Source organism: Macrobrachium nipponense, chromosome 20 (genome assembly GCF_015104395.2).
Source record: "Macrobrachium nipponense isolate FS-2020 chromosome 20, ASM1510439v2, whole genome shotgun sequence".
Lineage (NCBI taxonomy): Eukaryota > Metazoa > Arthropoda > Malacostraca > Decapoda > Palaemonidae > Macrobrachium > Macrobrachium nipponense.
Window position 1 is genome coordinate 18,226,206 of NC_061089.1, and position 12,691 is coordinate 18,238,896.

Here is a 12,691-nt window from a genome sequence, read left to right on the forward strand (position 1 = left end):
CTTACCAGCCTTTTACTCTTTCATTGCAGCAGATGTTGGAGGTAAAGAAAACTTGAAAGTGTATGCATGTTAGCCTTTTCTTAGGATAAAATTATTTTTTTTTTATTAATACAGTAATATCTCATAATACGTTAATTCCAAGTTGATTAAGCCCTTTTTTAAGAAATGACATCACTATAAAACCTAAAAGCAACCTGAAAACTGTGTTAATAATAAGTACAAGTAAGGTTGTTTGATAGTTTAACATTTTACGTCTTGTATTAAGTTTATACATATGAATTATAGAGAAAAAAAATTCATATAGAAAAAAAAAGTACAATACTTATATACCTGTTGGGTGACATTGATGTGTTTCATGTCATATTATGAATTGATTGATGATACTGGTCATCCAACTCAAGCCAAGGGAACTAGCTAGAGCAGCAATCTTTTCACCATTTTCATAGTTTTATCACAGGGCACCTTACTTTTCATGGGATAGCGTTTTTCACTTAATAGTACTAGCTAAAGGAACGTTTTAGTCGGAGCCATGGACTAATTAAGACAAATACATTGCTGGCAGCATAATAACACTAACATAACCTCATTTTAAAATTTACTGCCTTGTTCCTTGAAAGAGTGCTGCTACACTGTCAATTGCTGTAACTATCAGCCAAATGTCTTGTATCAAGATAGAAATTTTTGTTTGTTCCCACACTAATACAAACCTGTAGTTCTTCATGATGGATTTTAGCTTGCCGAATGCAAGCTCAAGCTCAAGGAAGCCCTGACCCACCTGTCTGTATGAACTCCACTTTGCTTGTAGCTGCTGATGTGTACTAATGTCTCTGCGACTCTACTTGACTTGCTGTTTGCTTTTCCTTTTGTATGCTATTCTTGTCACACAGCAAAGATGTCTAGATACCTCTGGAAATCATCAGCAGCTGTACACTAGGGGAAATTAGCTGTCATCTTTAGTTGCCATTGTCAACAGAGTATCTCTCCAATCATAGCAGATCTTCAGCAGGAAGATGGCTTTCTTGTCTCTCATCATCAAGAGAAGCTTCTCAATATCTTGGCCATTAAGGGTTAAAGGTTGCCCATGGTCAAGTCCTTAAGTTGATCTCTCTTCCTTGTGGGAGATCTCCATGCTCCTGAGAAGCTCGAATAGTTTCGCCAGCCCACCCAGAGAACTCGGGGCCCCTGGAGTGAGACGTGAACCTTGTTCTGAGGGCCTGACTCATACCCCTTATGAGCCTGTGGGTAGATGTTAAGCCCTCGTGGGAGTGGGGATCAGTTATGCTAGAGTTTGTCCTGGAATTCATTGTAAAGACTCGGGTTTTGTCAGTCCCCTTCCCTAGAGAATTTGTTGGTTAGTGGTCTGGACGAGATGGTTCTGTCTTGTTAGGGTGCTGCAGTATGTACTACTACCTAAAGAAAACAACTCAGGGACACTACAGGGTTTAGTGTTGTCACCTCTTATTACTAGTACTAGTACTGTGAGTACGGTTCAAGTGGTTGTTTGCCTCGTCTGGCAAGGTAGATGGGGGTTTTATGGTCGGATGAGAGCTCACAAAGTTAGGGGCCTTGCCTTGTATCTTGCATTCCAGGAAAACCTTCCATTCAACAGGTGTTACAAGCTGTGGGTGGGAGGTTTACACCAAGATGACATTCACCTCCGTTATTTTCAGACATTGCCCACAAGTCTTTGATACATTTTCCTTAGGTTCCTGTGCTGGCTGCCCAACAAGTTAATCCCGCCACTAATGTTCAGTTTATGCCTGTACAGTTATAACTGCACAGTCGGACTGTGCAGGCAAGTCTTCGCCACTAACAATACAGGCGGTTTCCCTCAGTTCTCCGTATGAGCCATGGCATCAATACATGATGCTCTGGCTGTAATTGGCTTGCTGAACATCATAAAAAAAATTCATAAACATCAAGTAAGATGTCCAGAGAGAGTGGTTGATAACAAATTCACATGGGAGTATTTAATTCGTTTTAAGTTTTAATTTGGCCCCAAGGACTTCTATAATGTTTGGAATATTTTATGAATGAAGGAAGAGTTCCATGGAAAGATAATTAGGATCATAATTGTTTGCTTTCGTTTCGAGATGACGCATATACTATGCCTAATATTTTTTCTATTTCATTAAAAGAGTTAATACTGATTTATTTTCGTTTAAAGATTGAATTTCTTATGACGAGTTACAATGAATGACAATCCTTAGTTTGCTGCTGTCTTGCCTGTGTTCATTAGTTTGTTGCTTAGTCTATTTTCTTTTCAAAGCAAACTCTGTGGGATGTAAGCAATGAAAATGTTGCTTAGTCTATTTCCATTTGAAAGCAAACTTCCGTGGGATGTAAATAATGAAAAAACACAGTCCAATTTTGTTGAGATTGTTTCGTCAGAGAGAAGAACATTTTGTTTTCAATTTAAAAATGAATTACATGCATGGTGCATCATCATGAATGGATGCATATAGGCCTATTCTTGTTTACATTATTTTGACCATAAATAAATATTTATTCTCATTGAAAAACTGTCTTGCATATATGGTTTATAACTGCGAATAAACATACATAGGCTTGATCTGTTACGATAGTCTTTGGATTTGACTTGCCAAGGCAAGTCTCATTCACAAAGAATTCAGGAATGATGCTGCCACTTTCAGCCTTCCATGTACACTATTATTTTTCCATGGAAAAATGGCAAAATTATAAATATATATTATTCTGACTTCCGTATAAATTATTAAAAAATAAATCCAATATATCATCAATTTAGGTATAAACACTTCAATTTAATAAAACCCATTCAATTTTCTTAATTAGTACATGTTATCTGTTCACGGACAGACAGTGAACCGAGCCAAAAAGTTGCCTCCAGCACATTTAAGTTTGCAATGCGGTTATTCAGCAACGGGACCAACAGCTTTACGTGACTTCTGAACCACGTCGAGAGTGAACCTTCTATCACCAGAAATGCACATCTCTCACCCTCAATGGAATGCTCAAGACTCGAACTTGCGGCCACCGAGGTGGCACACCAACACCATACCAACCACGCCACTGAGGCGCTTAACTGAACGATAGTGGCAAGCTTTAGGTAGTACACCTGGCTTCCTTAAGATGACAAATAGCATCTTATCAAAGTATTGAAGAGTGAGAGTAACTGGTCTGCTCCCTTTTCTCTTCACCTTTCTCTCACTGGCTGGTTTGCAAGCTGGTATGCACTGGACAGACAAGGATTGTAGGCGAGGATTTCTAGTTCATCTTCTTTGTCTGTAGATTGATTGATGAAAGTATGAAAGTGCCCCCCCCCCCCCCCCCCCCCCCCCCCCCCCCCCCCCCCCCCCCCCCCCGCCCCCCCCCCCCCCCCCCCCCCCCCCCCCCCCCCCCACCCCCCCCCCCCCATAGACAAGGGGAGAAAGGGACAGGCGATGAAACAAACCCATTGGTTTAATACCTCGGCTACCCTCACTCTGGTACCTGGGCCAAAACCAAAAAGCAAAGTGGCATGCATACCACAGCTGGGCAGGGCTGAAAAATATAAATTACTCAACAGAAAATATAAATTTCTTTAACATTTTGCCATAATTTTTAAGTTTGATTTTGTGTATATTACTGTACAGGTCTATTATTTCATAAATTTTAACAGTTTGGTTTTTAAGTATTTTGGGACTTGGCCAAATGCTGGAACATCGTAGGTCTTGTAACTGTACAATACATCCATAGTAATGTAATAAGACAGTGTTTGACAGTCTTCAAATGATTTTATCCTGAAAATTACAATACTGGTTTGATGTTCATATAATTTAACATTTGTTTTTATGTGATGTGGCAATTATGTTATATAACTGGAGGTACTATATTGTAAATGATTATGTAGGATTTATGATCACAAATCACATCTTAACTCTTGGGTGTGATTGCTCATGATTTGGGGCTTACTTAAAATACAACATTACTTAAAATTTCACATTTTGCTATTGTTTCACTTACTGATGATGTTCATCAGAAAGTAATGAAGCATTATTTATTACAGTGATTACATTTTATGTTATTTGATTTATGTACTTGTATTGTGATAGAATAATTCAAATTCTATTTTATATGGCATTTTTCATGAAGGGCATTATTTTGCAGATACAGCTTGTACAGTTTCCAGACTATTTAATACTTTAGGTATTTTGTAATAATTTCAAATACAGGGAGTCACTAGTTATCAGTGGACTCTGTTAATGGCGATACAGTTTTATGGAGCTTGTCTAGAACCATAAAATCGGCAATTTATGGCGCCATAACATACCTAACAGAGGTGCCATTAACCAAAACTTGGCACCATAAGTGCTATAAATCACTTGAGTTTTGCTTAATGGCTGTTTTCACTCATCAGGCCCCGCCGATAAACCGAGGACTGCCTGTGTTAGGCAGTGCTTTTATCATCTTTTCCTAAGAGGTTTAATGTTAACATCATTGTGGTAACCTATGATAACTTGTTTTATATTTTACCAGGATTCCAGGTGTGAAGATGAAGAAATTCCAGAAGCAGAAGTGAGAGCATGGAGAGCCCGTTTAGGAATAGTCTCAAACAAAAACGTGCTGAATTAAGGCAGACACTGCGACAACGCTTTTCAACAATTCTGTCATCGTGGTTTGTGGAGATGCGTCTATGACGTCGGTCAATGGATCAGCACACCTTTGTCACCATCATGCTCATTCCCCTCATGGTGCTTTGCCTGCCCATCATATCAGTGTGATGAAACCTTGTTAATCAAGGGAGTTGGTATACCAAAAAGACAGTAAAATTTAGCAAATTTAAAGTGGTTGTTACTTAGATATTGGGAAAATGTTTATCACCCTTTACATATAAAGACATTTGTTGACCAGGAATGAGTTTAATAACCACTAATTCTAAGTTAGCTTATTTTATTTTTGTCAAATATATAAAAATTGTTGAAAGGAACACACCATTATTGGGAGAGCTATTTTCATGGTTATGTAATCTTGAAAATCTTAAGATTATTTTATATGCAGTAAAGTACTATAACTAATTGTCCGAAGGTCTTAAGCTTTGTAATGGGAAAGTAATAACCTTTTTTCCATAATTATATGCATTGAAACAATGTCAGTTTCATTTTCTTGTTTTCATAAAGAAAATGTAGTCATGGTAATTTATTTTTGCACATTCAGGCTTGTATTATACGTAAGATGTGAATATGAACGTTATTATGCTTTCCTACCCTGTAATAATAATGATAACAGTATCAGCTTCAAGGAAAAGTCTATATTTTCTGTAAGCCTAAGGTAAAGATTTTTTTATTTATTGGACCAAGAATGAGGTGTACAGTTATACTGTGGGTCAGTTTGCACTTCTGATTTGTGAAATTTTATATTGTGAATATTTAGACATTCCTCCTTTATACCAACTATAGTTTACTGTTGTGAATATGAATGAATATAATTTTGTGGGACTATTATTAAAAGTTTTATTTTCGATTTTTCAGGCTGCCCTCTCCAGTCAGAATGAATAAATTGAGAAGGAAGTCCTTTTTTTTTTTTTGTTGGACAGTATTTTGCTGTTTGGTTAGAGCATCAATACAGTATCCCAATATTTTCTCATATCTGAATTAGTTGTAACAAATAAATGTGTAATTGTTACAGGTAGGGCTTCAGGTTCCAAAGGGTTGTGGAGCTACCACCAAGAGAACTGATGTAGCCACTGTTTATTTTTGTATTGTTCCTAAATTATCATCTACTTTGTCTTTCAAATTTTGTCTGTTGCTATTAACCATACAGTTAGAATACTTGGGGTATCTAAAGTGCTTATAAATGTACTATTGGTTAAATTTCTTTTTCTTTTATTTTTAGAAGATTTCCTACATATAAAACAAAATGAAGTGTGAAGATTTATCAGGGTGGAGTACAGTTCTTGTGATATACTTGTATATGAATATTTTCCATGGACCCAACAGTAATTGTGTTTGGATGCTTCCAGGAATTCTTGAAAGTGAAATTTCAAGAACCAAGCTTGGAGTTCAGACTTTTTTTGTCCCTTAGTTTGGACAATAATTATGCATCAGTTACAAATCTCACTTGCACGTTAACATGTTTTTCTTTAACATGAGGTTAAATGTTAACAGAAAAACTGTAGATTATGAAAATCCTCAAATCTGTAAAAAAATTTAAATTGTTTATTTTTAAACAGAATTTCAAATTGAATATTTTTAAGTTATAACTGACTAGGAATGTTACTGGAACAAAAAGGTAATTAACTGCCAAAGAGTTTGCATTTTTCTTGCTTAAAGCTCTTGGGTAAGAAAATGATTGACTGGTATTCTCCATACAGGGGCCTTACGTAATATTTAATTTAATTGGAGTAGTAAATGATTATTCTTAAAGAAAAAATTTTTAGACAGTGGAAAAGCAAACGGAAAAATGAGAAAATTAAGCCATTTTAGTTCCATAAGCTTGTTACTTTCTCTGAGCTATTTCAAGGAAGCTGTGCCAAAGAATTCACTTTCCAAATGTTGAAAACTCATTTTAAACTTGGATATGTAACTTGATTTTGGGGCCAATATAAAGTGTCTAGTTTACCTTTTAGAACAAGAGAAAACTAGTGTGTTGTATGCTGATAGCACATATCATATAGTTATTAAACATTCATGTTAGTAAATGTGATTAGAGGACGTGCATGTAATGCAGTTTTGAATACTATGAAGTGGCAAATTTGTTTCATTACATTAATGAAATACAATGAAAAAGGTGTAAGCCTGAGAATTAAACCTTGGAATGTAAAATATACAGTAGACTGAGTAACATGTATCTTGACAATGCCCATACAGAGCCTGAGAGTCTCAATGCTAAATAATGTGAAAGGTTTCAAGATTTGCTTATAATATTTAGAATGCTACACTAGAACTTTATTCTAGAAGTCTGCAGGACGGGCAGCTTTCACTTAGCGCACTGCCAATACATTTCATTGCTGAAGACTTGAGAAGTGCAAATACCTAGTTAGTTTCTTACCACACACTGGTATAAGTTAGCTAGCTAGGTTGTCTCCTCCGTGTTTCTAGTTGCACCTTCTTGCTTTACCTCTTATTGACACACCCTAAATGGCACTGTTTGAGGTTTGGTCTTAAACCAGTGTGTGCATGGATAGCCTGCATCCTCACTCCTAGATTTCAAAGGTAAATCTGATGTGGTAATGTAATGCGAGTTTAGTGTTGACTGCTGTCCTAGTGCTCTGTTTTACTGCCTCAGGGAAGTAGCTGGCCTATGAGCGAGTAACTTTCATATCTTAAGTGCATCGAACAACAAAATGTCTTAAATAAAAATAAATTTTGCTTCACATCAAGTAAAATGAATGCCATAAAAGCTAATGACCTGCAAAGGGCCACAGCCACTCTTCAACTATTAATGTAATACTAAATCAAATGATACCAGATTACCTAAATCCTACATATATTGTTTGTAAACTGAGTGTTAGTGTTTCTGCATATAACGTAAGATATGCAGCTAAATAAAAGATTTTATTTTGTATATGTATATTCGCTATACAATCTGTGCGCATGTATCACGTGGTACGTCACGTGACATGCCATGACGTCATCACAAGGAATGTAGGCCGTGAATGATTGGACCTGCGGCAGTCTTCTAGGAACAGCGAAGTTAGTAAGATTGAGTTGGATAGATTTTTGCGTTTAACACTGGTAGCAGAGCGTGGTTGGAGAGATCATAATGGCGTCAAGCAAGTGGCCACCTAAGTTCAGTGATGAAAGCGCATATGAAAGCTGGAAGAAGGACATAGACATATGGTGTGAACTGACCGTAACTGCCGAAGAGCAAACAAGCACTAGCTATACACCTGTTTATCCTTGGAAGGGCCGCGCCAGAGTGCAACCTCGGAACTGGAGACAAGCGATCTAAAAAAGAAAATGGTGTGAAAAACTATCATAGAAAAACTTGACAGTTTGTTTCTTGCTGAAAAAGGGCGTCGGCAGTTTACGGCCTTTCAAGAGTTGTATAATCTCAGAAGATCAGAGAATACGGAAATAAGGAAGTTTGTTTCTGAGTTTGAGCACACATACTTTAAGTTCAAGAAACAAGAAATGGAACTACCTGATCCCGTAATGGCGTTTATGCTTCTTGCATCATGTGGTTTAAGTGACAGTGAGCAGCAACTAGTGATGTCAGCAATCGCAGAGGTATCGTATGATAATATGAAATCTACGTTAAACAGAGTGTTTTCTGGCAACATCGAGAAAAAGATAGTAAGGGTGTGCAGGAATTAACAAAACCAGTCACTGAGATAAAGAGTGAGCCGTCTTCATGACTAAGGACGAGGGTGGCACTGCAGAAACACCAGAGAGTGCTCTGTATGTTAGGGGGTACCAGCGTGGAAGAGCCAGACTACGTGGTGAGGGTGGTGCAGTGAGAGGCCGTGGAGGATGGTCACATTCAGCAAGAGGACAATCACGGAGGGGAAACAAAACCCAAAATTGGTCCAGATGGCAAGGTGTCAAGGTGTGTAATATGTGATTCCCGATTCCATTGGGCTCGTTACTGTCCAGATGCGTACGAAAATTCCGGAGGTTCGGAAGGCAACGAAAAAGGTGAAAAATCTTCGGAAACAAACAGTGAAAGTGTTCACTTGTCCCTGTTTGTTGGGTACACAGGAAATGGCGATAAGGAAGGAAAACTTAATAAGCTTGTAGATGGACTCAGGTTGCTCAACTACGGTGTGTGGAGTTGACTGGTTGAGTAATTTTGTTTGTGGTTTAAGCGATTATGAACGTAAAAAGATTGTGGAAAATGAATCATCATCCACATTCACGTTTGCAAGTGGTAATACAGTGTCTTCCATCAAACGTGTTTGTCTTCCTTGCTCTATTGGCGGAATCAGCGCTACCGTGACTACAGACGTGGTGAGTTGTAACATACCACTATGTTGAGTAAAACGCTCAATGAAGAAGGCTAAAATGATCATAAACTTTGGAACAGATCAGGTAAATGTGTGTGGGAAATTGATTGATTTGAAGACATCGTCATCGGGTCATTATTTAATGCCGGTGTCAGCTTGACTAGGAGAGTGTTGCCAAAACCATAGCGCTGGCAACACTGTGGGAAGCGATGTGAGAAAGACTGCTTTGAAACTACACAAACAGTTTGGCCATCCTACAGCTTCAAGGTTAATTAAACTTGTGAAAGATGCTGGCATTAATAATTTGGAAATTAAAAAAGCCATTGAAAAAGTAAACATAGAGTGTGAAAGTGTGTCACAAGCTAAAGAAGGCCAGACCACGTCCTGTTGTGTGCATCCCCATGGCGAGTAAGTTTAATGAAGCTATTGCAATGGATTTAAAGATTTGGGGAAAGAAATATTTGTTGGTGATCATAGACATGGCAACCAGGTACTGTGCTGCCACAGTCATTAGTGACAAGCGTGGAACAACCATTGTGAGTGAGTTATTTAAAAAGTGGATTAGTATTTTTGGTGGTCACCGAAAAAAATTCTAACAGACAATGGCTGTGAATTCAATAATGATGATATGAGGGTGCTAGGAGAAACATTTAACATCAAGGTGATGACAACCTCTGCAGAGAGTCCATGGAGCAATGGAGTGTGCGAGCGACAGAATGCTGTGATTGCGACACTGTCAGGAAAATCATGGATGACAGTAAATGTAGCTTGGAAGTGGCTTTGGCATGGGCAATATCTGCAAGAAATGCGTTATCCAATCACTCAGGGTTTCGCACCCAACCAGCTTGTTTTCGGTCATAATCCTGGATTACCCAGTGTGTACACGAATAACCCACCAGCTTTAGAATTTAGTACATCAGAAATTGTGAGAGACAATTTAAATGCATTACACTTGGCTAGACAGGAGTTCATCAAATCAGAATCAGTGAACGTTTGAGAGAGCTTTGCGACACAACATACGTGCAAGTGATGTCAATGAACTCGAAAATGGTGATGAAGTATTTTATAAAAGAAAATGACAGCCCTGAATGGCATGGCCCGGGTATCGTTATTGGCAAGGATGGGAAGCAAGTTTTTGTGCGACACGGTGGTGTTTACGTAAGAGTACACGAGTGTAGGTTAGCGCATCCTCCCGCTAACAGCCCAATAGTGAAAGATATGTGTAGCGTTGCTCCAGAGACAGTGCAAGAGGAAAGAAAACAAGCGTCGCTTTGTTACAACCATGAGTTGTGTGAGGAAGACTCTGAGGATGAAGAGTCTGTGAATAAGTCCGCAGAAGTGGAGATCGAAGAGGTGGATGCATCTGAATATGCAGAGAGTGAAAATATAGAAATGGCGACAGAAGCAGCATCAAAGGATACATCAAGGCTTTCAGTTGGTGAAAGGGTAAGAGGTATACACGTTGAAAGTGGTGAATTCAGGTCGGGTAAAATTGTCAGTCGAGCCGGTAAAGCTACTGGAAAATACAAGAACTGTTATAATTTAAAGTGGGACTATGATGGAAGTATCTCTTGGGCAGATTTGAGTAAAGATTTTAGTGATTTAGAGATTGTTGATGACAACACTGAGATGATGGTTCTATTTAATTCGGATCAAGTCTTAAGTGCCAAGGAAACAGAAATTCAGAACTGGAAGGATAATGATGTCTATGAAGAGGTGAATGATGTTGGACAAGATGCACTATCAGTTTCGATGGGTTTATTACTGAAAAATTAAAAAAAGGGTGGGGGAAAACCAGTGGTGAAAGCTCGTTTAGTTGCGAGAGGTTTTGAAGAAGACAGCACGATTTGAAAAAAGATTCTCCTACGTGCTCCAAGGAGGCGGTGCGTTTGGCTTTGTCACTGGCCGCTACACGTCAACTGGGACTGCCACACAATGGATATAAAAGCAGCATTACCTGCAGGGGACAAGATTGAAAGAATTGTACACCTGCGTCCTCCACCAGAGTTTGATGAAGGTAAGCTGTGGAGGTTAAAGAAGACTGTTTACGGCTTGTGTGATGCCACTCGACAGTGGTATTTGAGTGTTAAAAATCTGCTGCTAAATCTGGGAGCTAAAGTGTGTACACTTGATCCGGCGCTGTTTTGGTTACGTGACGGCAAAGCTGAAGGAGTGGTGTGCATTCATGTCGATGATTTTTTGTGGGCAGGAACACAGAGTTTAAGCGACAAGTGATTGATCAGTTGAGAGAGACATTCACCATAGGGAGCTCAGAGACTAAGGCCTTCAAATACGTTGGAATAAAAACTGTTGTATCAAACAAGAATGGCAGCATAGCTCTTGACCAGTTTCAGTATGCAATGACCTTGAAACCAATACCTGTGAGTAGACAACGGGCTGCGGTGAAGTCTGCAGAGCTGTCTGACTCGGAGAAATCAGAGTATAGAGCTATGATTGGACAGTTAAGCTGGATTGCTACTCACACCAGACCTGACATTTCATTTTGACGTGTGTGAGTTAAGTGGGTTACGTTGCAATGCAAACAGTGTCAGATTTAATGCGACTCAACAAAGTCATAGAGAGAGTAAAGACTGATAATGTTAAATTGTATATGCCAAGGATGAGGAATCTTGAAGAGTGTCACCTCGAGTGTTTTTCCGATGCCTCGTTTGCCAACTTAAAAGGAAATGGATCACAAGGAGGATTCGTGATTTTCTTACGGGATAATGATATGGAGAGATGTCCAGTATTCTGGCAAACAAGAAAAATTAGAAGAGTGGTCAAGTCCACCCTATCAGCTGAAACAATGGCGCTTTTGGAATGTGCAGAGACTGCAGTATACCTGGCTAGAATTCTGTGCGAAATTTCTGGATGTATGAGCATGAAAATAAAATGTTTCGTTGACAATAAAAGCCTGTTGACGCTCTTCATTCCTACAAGAATGTGGAAGAATAAGAGATTGAGAATTGACATAGCTGTTTTGCGAGACATGCTAGAACGTGGTGAAATTACGGAAGTGGTCTGGGTAGATACATCACAGCAACTTGCTGATTGTCTGACAAAGAGAGGGGCGTCGACCGAGCAGCTACGTGCTGCGGTCAGCAGAGAATGAATGGAGACGACAGCAGTTAAAACTCTCCTTCCAAGACGAAGAAAGAAGGGGAGAGTGTTAGTGTTTCTGCATATAACGTAAAGATATGCAGCTAAATAAAAGATTTTATTTTGTATATGTATATTCGCTATACAATCTGTGCGCATGTATCACGTGGTACGTCACGTGACATGCCATGACGTCATCACAAGGAATGTAGGCCGTGAATGATTGGACCTGCGGCAGTCTTCTAGGAACAGCGAGTTAGTAAGATTGAGTTGGATAGATTTTTGCGTTTAACACTGAGGATGAGGGAATTTTTTTTATTAAAGCACACACATGTAACACAATTGCATTATATCTTTAGGCTAAAACAGCTAATCTGTATAAGAGCAAAGATGTAAGAAACCACATGGGTTTCTCTATCGTGAAAATTACACTTACTTTTTATTGGATAATTTCAAGAGCTAGTGTTGCTTCCGCAACTCCACCTCAATAATCAAGATATTTGTGGAAATGACCAGGGCTATGTTGAAGTTAAAAGCTGAAGAAGTTCAGAAAAGTCTGAAGCTGAAACATCAAATACTTATACAGGGAGGACCAGTAGGGCATCTTGGATACCTTCAGGAATTGGACCTCCTCAGTGATGAATGGTCATCTTGTTGAACAAGACAAATGAATTGAGCACTTCAAAA

General features: G+C 38.8%; 1 pseudogene; it reads left to right on the forward strand.

Annotated features, from left to right (window-relative positions):
• Positions 1–5,831, forward strand: part of LOC135219809 (gametogenetin-binding protein 2-like) — a 55,837-nt pseudogene extending 50,006 nt beyond the window's left edge.
• Positions 5,832–12,691: the final 6,860 nt, after the last annotated feature.